The sequence below is a fragment of the Myotis brandtii genome, unplaced genomic scaffold (assembly GCF_000412655.1).
Source record: "Myotis brandtii unplaced genomic scaffold, ASM41265v1 scaffold475, whole genome shotgun sequence".
NCBI classification, from domain to species: Eukaryota; Metazoa; Chordata; class Mammalia; order Chiroptera; family Vespertilionidae; genus Myotis; species Myotis brandtii.
In genome coordinates this window covers 3,316,661-3,331,228 of record NW_005368148.1, presented here as the reverse complement: position 1 = coordinate 3,331,228, position 14,568 = coordinate 3,316,661, and the positions used below count along the sequence as shown (strand labels likewise).

Genomic DNA, 14,568 nt, shown 5'->3' with positions numbered 1-14,568 from the left:
CGGTTCGCGAGGGGAAAACTCGCTCGGGAGAGCCTCCCACCGGAGCTCTGCGGGGGCTGACGACTGGGAAGCTGGTTACACAAGCACCCACATCCAAGCACGTGCCCCCGCCTCCCCGCGCCGCTGGCTGCCGCCGCTGCTCCTTGCAGACCTCGGACGAGCGTTCCCAGGCTGCTCCCACCCTCCTAGCTCTGGATCGGCTCACACTGCGCAGTCCCTACCGCGGGAGAAGGGGCTGTGCCCCGGGGGGGATCTGCGTCTCTTCCTCGCTAGTGTCCTGCCCCTTAGGGCGAACCTTCCTGGTGCCGTGCTCCAGGGGCGGGAGGGGAACTTCTGCAGCGGCCTGCTGCTACTGGGATACACCGAGGTTGCAACAGACTTCCAGTCACTGACCCTGAGCTGGTGAGCGCGCCCCACCTACTGTAAACTCGGCGAGTGGCAAGTGACTTATCTGGTCGGAGAACCTAGTCAATGGCCGTCAGCCCAGAACAAACCTGTCAAGTCTGCTTACAGCCCCATTAGTTGACCTATCCCTGTGAGGGAGCTGGTTCTGAAAGGCTGAGAACTGGAGCGCTTTTTACCGGGACCTTGATCAGCTGCAAGACGAGTCGTCCACCTTCTGCTTGGAGAAAATAGGCATCAGTCAACACCAATCTAAGAATGTCCTCCTTTTCTTTCCCCTGGGAAGTAGAACTCAAGGAGACAATTGGAGTCAAACACTGTGTTAAGATTTAGGCTGAGGGGCACTGGGAGATCAGAGATCATGTGTATTGCAGTAATTGGGAGTTGACGCCTAGGAAGGTCTAAAGAGGATTTATTCAGCATATGAGAAAGGAGATTGTATATGAGCACATCATAGTTGCAAGCAGCCCCTGAAGACTAGAAACCTCAAGAGACCTAGCTTAGAAGCCACAGGCCATTACCTAACTCCGAGACTACTAATTAAACCTTACAATGTTCTTAGCGATCTCTGAGGCTCCATAAATCTTGTAATTTAAATACAACATCCTTTTAAGATGGGACTACAGGAATTAGCATCCTGCTGAACCTTCAATGTTGGTATTTCCTGGAAGCTGATTTTGTGCATGGTCCTGCTGGGCCTGAGGGAGACAAGGATCGTAAGTTGGAAGAAAATGGAGAGCAACCTGGAAAGAGTAGGAGAAAGGGCTACTCCTACTTTGGTTTCCAAAGATGAAAATCCTGTTCATGCAGCCTAGTGTGAGCTAGAGAATTCTTTATTTTACAAATAACCAAGGACAAAGAGTCCCTGGTTTCTAGATGTTCCACTAGATTTCATTGTAAGAACCTGAGCTGTGCTCAATTGAATATCCACCACTGCTTGGTGGTCAAAGTGAAGATGAAGTTAAATGAAGGGAAGTGGATTGGGGAGGAGTAAAATTTTCCATGTCAGTTTCTCAGGATGCTGAGCTTGTCCCCAGAGACCCTGGAGCCTACTCATTGTGAGGATTACTTTTCCAGCATCTAAGCAGTTCTGAAATCCACACCTGGGAAGAAAATGGCTTCGTTTCTGCCCTGTTGGAGTTAGGCTTGAGGAGAGAGGATTCTTTTCAATCCCCACCAAGCACTTCCATCAGCTAAAGGGAGAAAATGGGAAGTAGTTTTGCTGCTACTCTAAGCATTGGGTCTCTCTACTTTTCTCTAGGGATGAATGAAAGGATCACCAATGTTGGCAGATATTTGGTCAGCCTGACAGCAATATCAGGTAGTTATTAGAAGTTGCTGAATAAAAACCTCCTCCCCTTCCCAGTTAAGCAGATTCCTAAAGGATAATATTGATGTATCCTTTTTCAAATTTTGTTTTTCTTCTTTTTTCTTCTACCCAATAAATCTCCTTACCCAAGTGGGAAGGCTGAAACCTCTTTATAGCTAACCCTATCTATAATGTACAGAGAGTTTTTTTAAAAAATGATTTTTAAAATTCAATGGCAAATATCTGCTTGTCTGTACCTTATGTTAATTTCCTCATTTTGATAATTAGTCTATGTAGCAGCTTAGAAGAGCAACAGCCATTTCCTTGCTCACCGTTCTATAATACAGACAGGACACAGTAGTGACAGCTTATCTCTGCTTCATGTAGTGTTGGTTGGGGTTGGCTTGACTTGGGCTGGAGGACTCAACATGACCTCAGTCACATGGCTAGTGCCCAGCCGTGGGCAAACTACGGCCCTCGGGCCGGATCCGGCCCGTTTGAAATGAATAAAACTAAAAAAAAAAAAAAACCGTACCCTTTTATGTAATGATGTTTACTTTGAATTTATATTAGTTCACACAAACACTCCATCCATGCTTTTGTTCTGGCCCTCCGGTCCAGTTTAAGAACCCATTGTGGCCCTCGAGTCAAAAAGTTTGCCCACCCCTGCTAGTGCCTCAGCTGGAATGATGGGGTTACCTAGAAGCTGGCTAAACCTATCTCCTTCTTTAGTCTCTTTTCCTCCAGAAGCGCATCGCCCCTATCAGGCCTTTCTCTTCAGCAAGGTAGCCAAACCTCTTTACATGATTATTATCTTCCAAGAGACCAAAAACTAGTCTCCAGGTCTAGGCCCAGAACTGTAATAGCATCATTTTTGCCTCATTCTATTGACCAATCCAAACAACAGAGTCTGTCAAGATTCCAAGGAGAAAAAACAGGCTTCATCTCTTGGATGGAGCATGTAGCAAGATGGAGGAATTACTGCTGGTCATCTACCACCATGACTGTAGCCCTTTCCCCTATCAATGACTATTCAAACATAATTTTCCCACGGTCAATTCAGCCCAGACTCTCTAGCATTTAAGGATCATCACTATCAGTTGACAACTTGATTGGCAATAGAATGCTTTCAGTTTATTATTTATTGTTTCTTAATCCTGTAATTTTTTTCATTTGCTCACTCATCTATTTTACATATATAATTCTACCTAGGATTAGTATATGTCACAAAAAGGCTTCATTAAAATAGTGAAATAAAACAACAGTGAGAATACATATGTGTGTATACGATATGTGTTTTGCATAAATACATGGGAAATATCTGGAAGAATAAATGAGAGAGAAGATAGCATGGGTTACCTCAGGATGGGAAGGGAGGGCTTCAGAAAGAAATTTCTCTTCTCATATATTGCTTTCTGTATGGTTTGAAAGTTCTCTACTATGATCACTTATTATTTTCTTAAGATAAAAAACTGATTTCATCTAGTAGAATCAATGCTAAAAACAAATAAATGACAATTATCAAAAGAATATCAAGTAAACCAGGATGAGAGCTCAACTCTTATACCATTATTAAATAAATGAGCACACTAAGGAATTTCCAGCATTTAAGGCTAAAGAACTGCTTGGTGTCTCCTGCACCATAGAATTACACTAGGGGCTCAGGGGCACGAATTCATGCACCTTAAAAGGAACTGTGGGCAGTGAGGCTGGGGTGGGCACAGGGGTGGGTCTCAGCCCATCCTCCACGCCCCTGCCCAGCCCCTCCCACCACGGCCGGCCCCCCTGGTCTCTTGTCTGCCTGCAGCCCTGCTGCTACTGCCGCTCCCACGCACTGATGGCACAGAGAGATTGGGGCCAGCGCCAGCAGTAGGTGCCAGTGGGGCCGGCACTGTCAATGGGTGCAAGCGGCAGCTGCTACCCCTATTGTCCCTCAGGAGCAGGGGGAGGTGGAGAAGCCCTCAGGGGCAATTAGGCTGGCAGCCACTTGCACCCGCTGATGGCGCCAAGCGATCAGGACCGGCACGGGACGCCAGCAGCGGGCACCGGCAGCGGGTGCGAGTGGCAGCTCCAGCATGGGCTACGGGTGCAAGTGGGGCTGGTGCCAGCAGTGGGTGCAAGTGCCGGACAGGACCACAGTACGCAGGAGCAAAGAATTTTTAGTAACCACCAGAGGATCGCCCCGATGACAGCAACTGGTTCCCCGCCTTGGTCTGGGTGCCCCCACTCACCTGCTCCGCCATCCCACGGTGGCCGATGCCCGCCATGTTCCACGTGCACCCCCTGGTGGTTAGCGCATGTTGAGACCGGTTGTTCGGCCATCCGGTCTATTTGCATATTAGCTTTTCATTATATAGGATAAGACTATCTGCCCTAAATTCCAGTTAGTAGAGATGCTGAGTAGTAGACAGGTTGTATCTTACCCTGAGTACCCTCTCCCCCTAAATCAACTGTCTCCACTAGATCTACTCTTCACTCTTTGTACTATTTAAAGAAAGTTTCCTCCAGAAATAATCATATAGGGCCACAAACTACCACCACCATTCAGGGCAATGGCAGACTACTTTATGATCCAAGAAACCGCAAAGATCCTTTAGTTCATTAATCCCTTTTTACAAATGAAGAAACTGAAGTCCAAAGGGTTTACATGTTTAGATTACACAGTTACTCAGAAAGGGATTCTGGATTGGAGCCTGGGAAATTTCCTGATATCTCTTCAGTGAATAAAGTTGGGAAGAAAACATTACATTTATAGAAACCTAAATAAGTTAGAGAAAAAATTGACGAGGCATGGCTTTTAATGGCAATTTCAAGACTTGACAGGGGTGATTGAAGGGAACAAGAAGACTGACTAAGTGAGAGACAATAAATAGGGAGTAGGGAAAGCCAGGGACAAGTAAACAATATATTTACTGGTGTTTACACTCTGCCTTTAACTGTCCTGAAATTAGCCTCAAGGATCAAAAATGAAAACATAAATTGCTGCATGTTGCAAATTTCTCCTCCTCGGTTCCTATGATCATTTGGAGAATATCTTCCAAACCAGGATGTAAAGGAGTTAGCCACTGTATGTGGACTGAATAAAAGAGAAGGGACCATATTCTTTTGAAAAGAAGGGAACACCAAGGCCACTGGGAATGGAGGGGAACACTGCCACCTGCTGAAGAGTTGAAGTCAATAAAAATGGTGCCAAGCACAGATAAAGCATCTTCAGCAAAATCAGTTCATCTATTTGCAGTGGGAGCAGGTCAGTGCCGAAAATTTAATTCTAGAGTCCTTCAGGCCAATCTGTGCTGGAGAAAGGTTAGTTTGTTTCTGGTATGGGGGCAAGGGAGAGGGGCGGGAGTGGGTATAGGCCCGCATCCCTGCTTCCCTTTCTTACACGAATAGTTTGTGCCTATTGGCTCTGAATTTTTTCCCAAAACCTAAATCTCGAAATAGTAAAATATAATTGGTTAACACTAGAGAAAAGCGATATGAGAAGCAGCAGCAATACAGAGAAGTTTATTCTTGTAATACATGCATGTGCTTTAAAATTCCCAGGGGCTCACCACCACCTGTCCCCAGATTAATGACTTTTTTTCTTTTTTCTTTTCCTCTTTCCATTTCTTCCTCTTCTATTCATTTACAAATGTACATACAAACAAAGGACAATTGCAAGAGAGGGCTAGGAGAAAGTTGCTAATCCTTTGTTTAAAACCTGTCTTCCCCCCTCTACTATGGTTTGAAGGTTTGTGCCCCCTGCTTCCCCCAATTCTTATGTTGAAACTTAACCCCCAAGGTGATGATATTTGGAGATGGGGCCTTTAGGAGGTGATTAAGTCATGGGGCAGAGCCCTCAGGAATGGGATTAGCACCCCTTCCCCCACTCCATAGGAGGCCCTCACTAGACAGAGAAACTGTTGATGCAAACACCTTGATCTCAGATTTTAGCCTCCAAACTCGTGAGAAATAAATTCCAGTTGTTTAATGCCACCCATGGTATTTTGTGATAGCGACCAGAATAAACAAAGACATTTCTGTTCTACCCATCCTTCTACTTACCTTTCTCCTGTCCTCTTTCTTGCCATTTTCTTTCTTCCTATTCCCATTTTCCTCCTCTTCACCTCTGTGTTTAAAGATTCTCCTTATTAATATACAAGAAAGTGATATAGCTGGGAGGCCAGATGGGAAGGTGACTTTTACAGGACAGCCAGGTTACACAGCTTCAAGGGCCAAAGCTCACATCGTATGTGATGCTGTTATTTCATGCTTTTTTATTTTTCAATCACATTAATGTAGCATCTTTAATTTATACTTAATTTTTAAAAAACTAACCTTAGTGTCCCAATCGTGGGCCACAATTTAATTCCATGATTCCACTTAATAATACAATAAAGCAGTTCTAGACCCTGCCCAGTTATAAGTTTCTTATTAACAATGCTTTAGGATTAAAAAATAAGTTAGAAAGATACTCTCCTTGTGATTTAGATTTTCTGTCTTGTAGGAACATCAGAAAGAATACCACAGGTCCGGCTGGTGTGGCTCAGTGGTTAAGCATTGACCTATGAACCAGGAGGTCATGTTTCGATTCCCAGTCAGGGCACATGCCCAGGTTGCAGGCTCTATCCCCAGTGTAGGGTGTGCAGAAGGCAGCCAATCAATGATTCTCTCTCATCATTGATGTTTCTATCTCTCTCTCCCTCTCTGAAATCAATAAAAATATTTTTAAAAGAAAGAAAGAAAAGAAGGAAGGAAGGAAGAAAGAAAACCTCAGAAAAACCTCACGTTGTCAGACCTAGGTTTGAAATGTTATCTTTTCTAAATACAATAGCTTGAGTTTTCTTTTATGGATGGATGTTTGCTACTTAAGTTTGCTTAAATGTTTTTCATTTCTTACAAGATTTACCAGTTTTATATTCCAGGAAACCCTAGAGGAAAAGGATGTCTATAAACAAAGATCATGGTACTTAAAAATTAATTTGGGAATATGTCAAATTTTTAACATAAATTTCATGAAGCCAGGGAACTGGAAGAAAGTTAATAGATATAAACAGTATACTTTCTAAAGGGGGAAAAAAAAAAACCCTACCTCATTGACCCAGCTCTAAGCCATAAATAATCTGATCTAAAATTTATTTTCTGGACATAGTACCTTGGTCCTGGCTGCCTCCCAGTGTGCAATCCCAGGCCATTCATTGGCTGCTATAGCTCATAGGACCACTCTTTTCCTGTATCACCTGTTGAAACAAGTAAGAGTGTTATTGATGGAAGTGGAGTTCTTGGGGTGCCATGAGGAAAAGAGTTTCCTGAAGCTCCAATGGGAAGATGGGGTTCCTTGGAAAGCTTTATTGATGATGTAAAATTAAGAGGGGTTCCCCTCCAAGGTCCCATCTCTGCCTGTGTTGCTATGGAAGAAGTCCAATCTTGTCTTCAGCAGGGGTAGAATTAAGGCCATTGCCCATAATTTCTGCTTCATATTAAAATACAGTCCAGTCTAGCATCCTGTGTGTGAAGTCTGCATGGATATGGACCATGTGGCTGCCTAAGGCCACATGGCTATGTAGAGAGAACAAGCAAATGCATGGGTGTGTGCTGGTCACAAAGCAAGAGAGGAGCAAGAGAACAAGAGAGAGTAAACCCTTCATCTGGGGATTTTAACTTTCCAAGATTTCATGAATTTCTGATGGGGAATAGCCCCTACCTTATCCATTGTTCTGACAGACAAGCACCTTCCCTAGTCACCCGGACTTCACTGCATATGTGCCCATCTCCCCCTTTGTTCGATCCCTTCCCCCAGTGATCTGCAGAGAATGGACCTGTGATTCCCTGGGGAGCATGAAGATGTAGCTTCCTGGTGAAGCTACCCAGATGACCATGCTTGTAATGTCTGGCCTCCTCTTTGCTCTCTCCCTATATTAATATTAACTAGTTAATTATGACTATAGGAGGAAGACTGTTATTAAGATGTGTCTTATTATTAATGTATTCTTATGGACTTACTGTCAGATACTATATTTTATTATTAAGTCTTTATAATGATTTTAAAAATAACTTGTAACTGTAAAATAGGATTGTCTATGTTTCAAATCTTGTTTATTTCATAATGTTCAGGCATTCGTCCTATTCACCAGTTAATTTTTCCTTATTTAAATTTAGCATATTAAACCTTCTCAGTCTCTAAAGGAGAATTCTCCTGCCTGAGAATGACCATTATTCTATTTTTGAAATGTATTGTCCTTTTCAACTACATCCAGAAATTTGCAAACCAGAAAATTTTTGCCTAAGAGTAAACTACCTTAGTATTTGACTTACCTTGATAGCTTACTTGGCTTGGGCTTGCTATCAAAATCTAGGTCAAGCAATCCTGACTCCTAGTTTTCTCAAACTGAACAAACTACTTCTAATAACCTTCTGCACTAGACATCTGTTTATTTTACAATTAACAGAGGTTTTAAGAGGCCTTACAGGCATTTTTGCTTCAGGTCACAGAATGCAAATCAAGTACAGTGCTGTCTTTATGCCACCTTGGTTGATGTACACTAAGGATACCCTTTAAGGAAAGAAAGTCATGAATGAAAATACTTCCTGAGATTGTCACAAAGCAAATTATAGAAATAAATTAAGTATATCTTAGAACTCTCATGGGTTACTCATTGGTCACCAATTATTTAAAGAAAGTGACCATGATCTTTTCCCAAAGTTAGAAACCTCCTATGATTCACATAGACAGACATTCAGAGGGACTTCTCCTGAGTCCTTGAGCGATACAGCAACGTCATCAGTGATGTTGGTTCCGTGAAAGAGGCACACAGCTTAGGAGACTCAACACTAGCAATTCTTCTACTTGAATATGAACCTGAGTAGCGGTCATCAAACTTGAGAACTGAGGAACTCAGAGAGTGTTAAGGAGATCAATTCTAGGCCTTTAACTTCTATTCATACTCCCTCCTAAATCTGATTTACCCGAGAACCAGTGTAGTTGACTGGCTTTCATGGTTCCTAATCCCCACCTTCTCTTCCTCCCACTTTAAAAGAGAAAGGTGTAGGTCTCTCCTTCTGAATGCTAAAACAATTTACTTCCCCAAAGTGTAAAAACCTGCAAGGAGCTAAAGAGACAATCTGAAATAGTGATGTTAATGTTGAAAAGCTGAGTGATACTACTGAGTAACAATCCCTTTTGAAAGTTAGATTGTTTAACATTACTAGTTTTCTAGTAAACTGAGGGAAAGCCTATTCAAATGGTCCACTAATAAATCATTTAAAATGAGATCACTAAGTGTTGTATAGCATATATTTTGGAAAGCTTTCAACTAAATAAATGACATCACTAAAACAATTCCTTTCAATTGCCATCTACTTACTTCTGTAAATAATATTCCTCAGTGTTTACAATATAAAGCAAAAACTAAGGATAAACGGATGCTGAATCTACCTCCTAGAAATAAATAAAATTCATTTATGATATACAAACCAATTTTTTAAAAGCTCCATTGATATTTTCATGTTAAATGTTTGTCAATATTTTAAAATATTTAACTGATCAATTATGAACTAGGAATAATTGATGATAACTCTATTCAGAAGAATTGTTAACAGTAGTATGGTCTAAGGCAGTGGTTCTCAACCTTCCTAATGCCGCGACCCTTTAATACAGTTCCTCATGTTGTGGTGACCCCCAACCATAAAATTATTTTTGTTGCTACTTCATAACTGTAATTTTGCTACTGTTATGAATCGTAATGTAAATATCTGATATGCAGGATGTATTTTCATTGTTACAAATTGAACATAATTAAAGCATAGTGATTAATCACAAAAACAATATGTAATTATATATGTCTTTTCCGATGGTCTTAGGCAACCCCTGTGAAAGGGTCATTCGACCCCCAAAGGGGTCGCGACCCACAGGTTAAGAACCACTTATCTAAGGGATTTTACATAATTTAATTTAAATTTCTATATAAAATTTGTTGCAGAAAAATATGATAGAATGATTGATCAGATATTCACACATAATGTATGTTACATTTAGATAAAAATTTGTGGCAGAAGTGTGAAGAAAATTCAAGTCCAAAGAAAAAAGGGAGGGATGAAAATTTCTCACTGTAAGCGAAGAGCTTGTTTATGTTAATATTTTGATGGATGATGATGAGTCTCAAATCACTATGATATTTATATTCCATTGGATGCCTTTAAGAATTCTACTTTTAAATGTTAATGTTTACATTATAAGGAAATTACTTCCTTAATAACTACTTAAGTTTATGATTCAAAAGTTTTATTCTAATTCTAAAATGTGTAAGGAGAAAAGGTTCTTCCAAATTGTTTGCTAACAAAAAAAGTTTAAAGACCCCTGTGCTAGTGGAACTTCTATACATGTGCATAAGAAAACATATATATGAATGTTCATGGCAACATTATTTTCAATAGCAAAAAGTTAGAAAGAACCTAAATGTCCATCAATATGATAAAGAAAATGTAATATTTTCATGTGGAATATTATATACCAGGTTGAAAGGAATAAATTAGATCAATTTATCCACATGGAAATATCTCAAGATTTACCAGACCCTAGTTAGAAATCTCATCCTCAGAATTACAGTGAGTCCATCTTTCTCTCATATTGTGTCCTCTCACAACAAAGAAACCAGTCCAGGAAGCAGGAAGTCCACAGGCTCTGTGACATCACCCATACCTTGGCCCTGAAGCAGAGAACTTTGAATGGGTGTGTAATATGATCATATCACAGTTATGATCATGAACACTCCACAGTTGTCTGAGGCATTTTAATGACTACCCCAGCTGGGAGTGGAGGGGAGATTAAAAAGGCCAAAGGACCAAGAGAAGAAAAAGATTTCCTCATTATCTTTTTGAAGTCTCTACTTACGTAGAAAGGGCAATTAGGTATTTATTTACCTTTCTAGGATAGATAGAGGAAATAATCTAGCAAATATCCAATGCTGAGATAAGCAGAAAGTGACTCTTAGAAAGAAATTAAGTCTATGATAATAAAATCAGGATTCAGGAGTTTATTTCTATAGGAAAGCAAAATCACAAAGCCCAGTAATGACAATTAAGTTCATTGCCCATACATATGAATTTCATTCTTCTCTTTCTGTTTAGAGAAATCTACTTAAATATTTGAATACTTTGAAGATTAAATCCTATTTTCTCACTGATCCCAATATAAAAATTGGTGATAAAAAAATGGAGAGGTAATAAGAGCAATGATGTTATCATTTCTGCAATTTTCCACCTCCAGGAATTTTCTCCCTAAGTTCCCAGTATTCTGCAAGGACTTTCCCAGAAGACTCATCCCATCTGTTCACCAGACATGTCAACACAGGTCCAAACCTCCCTGGTGAAGCAGCCTTCATACAAGTACTTCCACCAAACTGGGAAAGGAAATGTTGTCGGATGGGTTGTATTCATCGACCCTCATAATGTGTATGTCAAAGGAGGATGCAGGGTGGTAGCCCTGGACATAAAATTAAACTGGATTGCTATCAATTGATAAATATTTCCAAGTTTTTGCTTCATTTAATACTTTCCTGTTACTCCATTCTTCTCTTTTGAGCACACACTAAAGCATTTCTTGAGTTAATTTATAAGAAATACTTCATCTGAGTCACTTTTAACTTCTCTGTATACTACTCCCCCACTGCCTTACCCTGAAAGAAAGGTACTTCACTATGTATATTCAAATCATAAATTCCTAGAGAGGCTATTTAGCATGGAGGCTAAAAGCACCATTTCTGGAGCCAGATTGTCTGCTTTCAAATTTTGCTCTGCCACTTACCAATTGTGAGGTCTTTAGCAAGTTATTTCATCTTTTTGTATCGGAGCGTCCCCACCTGTAAAATGAGGATAATAATAGTGCCTACCTCGTGGAGTTGTAATGGGGATTGAGGATTATGTTACTTAGAACAAGCCTAGCACATAGTAAACACTTTATACGTACAAGTTAGCTGTTTTTGAATGCAGATACTAAATCTTATTCTATTTTTTTTCCTTGTTACCATCTCTGATACCTTGCATATTGTTCAACATATGATAAGCTTTTAAATAAATGCTGAATGAATGCTGAAGCACTATCAACAACTGCAAGATAGAAGAGGGTAGGAAAATAAGGATCTCCCAGTCCTTCAAGATGTCCCCAATAAACAGTACTTTTTGAATAATTTTATGGATATAATCTTATGTCATACCAGTGTTTCAGTTAAGCATTTTAAAAAGCTGCAATAGCCTCTGAGTCCCTCTAGACAAGACTTGGTAATGAAATGATCCAATCACATTGACCTGCCTCATGTTTCTCTTAAGTCACATGTCCAACATTGTGACATGGGCAAGAATGCACACAACCTTCCTTTTCCACCTAGTCAAAGTTCTCTGAGGGGGGCCAGGTTCAGGAGATGTCACCTCCCCCATGGACTATATAGCTTCCTGGATAATGTCCCCTGCAAATTAGAAGGATGCTAGTCCCAACTGAACTCTGCAAAGAGCAAATCAGTGCTGGCTTCTCAAGAACCAGCCTCATTCACCATTGTCAGAAGGTACAGTAACACTTGGGACCAAAACTTCATCTAGACTCTCTGAACAACTCCTAACTATATCTCAGTCTTCGCTTAGTGAAGCCACACACACTTCCCCCTGAAATTTCTTAGCGGTTAAAAACAAACAAAAAAAACCCTTTGTCCTTTGCACAATGCCTAGCAGTTTTTTACATATCAGATAAACATTCAGTTAAGTATTCATAAACTCAATGACTAAAAGACTACACAAGCTTTCAAACACATTCTTAAATATACAAAGATAACTTACCAGCTGGAAATAATACGATCCTTAGATAATATCATACATATATTACATTACATTAACATGTCATGTTATATAATCCTTTTCTTTCTATACTTTGTTATGTGATATTATCTGGAAAGACTTTAATCACAATTTCCATCTTTTGTTTCCCCCCCAAAAAAATCAACAGAGGAAATGTCAGACTTAGTTCATATTCTGTGCCTTGAAGTGGGGGTTGGAGAGGTTAGGGGGTGGGGCTGGAAGAGTAAAGGGGGAGAGGGAGTTATAAGGCCTTTTTAATTACAAAGCAAAGACAGGAATGTACCTTTTCTTCAGTAGCAGCATAAATAACCAAAATTCCCCAGAATGTGGACTCCTAATTTTAGATGAGGTGAACTTTTCTTTTTTAAACAAGTTTTGATGGAATTATCATTTTCTAGTATTTCTCTTTTAATTCTCTCTAAGATGAAAATAGCCAAATCACCACTGAGGTTTAATTTCACAAATTATTCTTATTAACTCTGGAACAATATGATGCTTTAATGAAACTCTAGTGTGGGAGGGGAAATTACTTATTCTAGAATAAGCAATAACCTTTTGATTCCTAAGTGAGCCAAGCAGCATTAAGCCGTGTCTTCTGGTCAGCAGTAGCGGAGCTAAAGCACCGCTCTGAGGAGGACAGAATGGAGAGGTGCCATAGAAAAGAATGAATCAAGCACACTAGGAAAAGATGGGAGACTGTGGTCCATAAAGGGATCAGCAGCTTCTTGAAATCCTGCTCTATTGATTAACCCAAGCTCATAGATGAAAAAAGAAAAAAAGTGAAGAAGGGAAAAAGAAAAGGGAATGGATGAGATGGAAAAGATTAGTGGGGGAAAAAGAGAAAAAGAAATCCATTTGGTAGAGAACAATAGAGCATAACACAAAATTGCTTTAGGTAACAAAGCTCACTGATCTATTCTAGAGTCTTCAGCCCACTTGAGACAATAGCCTAGTTCTAGCCTTATTCCACTCCAATTAGGAGAACTTGTCCTTTTTTTAAAGTTTCCAAGTACTTACTTATTGAAAGTATTAAAATATCTCACCTCTTATCTAAATCATTCAAATCATATATGTAAATTATTAAAAGAATGCCACTCAACCTATGTGGACACAAGCTATCATATTCTAATTATTCTACAAAAGCTATTTTTAAAAAGCAGAATGACATATATTTGGCTAATAAAATAACTTATACTTTAAAACTTTAAAAATTCATAACAAACAATTTTGCCACAGGATAATTAGAGCATACTTCATGATGCTGTCATGGTAGGCTATGAAGTTAGCTTTAGGTAAAACTGCCGTACCCTTTCCTCGGCAACTTGGGCTTTTGATCTTTCAACATGTTTCTTTTGAAACAAAAACAGCTCCTTGAGTTTGCTGACACCAATAGTATCCAGATCAATCAGGTAGATGTGGGAGAAACCAGAGAGCAGCAGGATCTTGGGGTGCTGAAAGCCGATGCCGCCCAGGCCCACCACCAGCACCCAGCCCGGCCACGGTCTCAGCCAGCTCCCCACGACAGAGCCATGGCAGGATGACCACCTGTCCTTCATTTTTGGTGGTCAAGAATTACTTGTGTTTTGTTTACTTTCACATATGAATTTATTTAAAACTATTATCTGCAAAAGATAAGCTAAAGTCCTTTATTTTCCTTTTGGGCAATAGTATTTACTCAGCACTATTCTCCTTTCATATATATAGTTTGTTTGTAGATTTTTTCCCTTTAATATATTTTTATTGATTTCAGAGAAGAAGGGAAAGGGAGAGGGAAATAGAAACATCAATGATGAGAATCATTGATCAGCTGTCTCCTGCATGCCCACACTGGGGATTGAGCCTGCCACCTGGGCATATGCCCTAACCGGAAATCTTACCATGACCTCCTGGTTCGTAGGTTGATGTTCAACCACTGGGCCATGCCAGCCGGGCTCATTTCCAATATTTAGCATGCTGTAAGTGAAAGAAATACTAGACTGTGGGCTTCTAACCATGTGTTTTATGAAGTAAGCCTCTCAAAGACAAAAAAAATTTTT

The 14,568-nt window shown here is 40.2% G+C and overlaps 1 long non-coding RNA gene across 1 annotated transcript; it reads right to left on the bottom strand.

The window, feature by feature from the left end:
- Nucleotides 1-5,199: 5,199 nt before the first annotated feature.
- Nucleotides 5,200-7,389, bottom strand: LOC106727759. The gene is made up of 2 exons (XR_001364000.1): nucleotides 6,846-7,389; nucleotides 5,200-5,819 (listed from the first exon to the last, which is right to left on the bottom strand). It is a non-coding gene; the product is annotated as an uncharacterized LOC106727759 (long non-coding RNA).
- Between the last annotated feature and the right edge of the window lie 7,179 nt (nucleotides 7,390-14,568).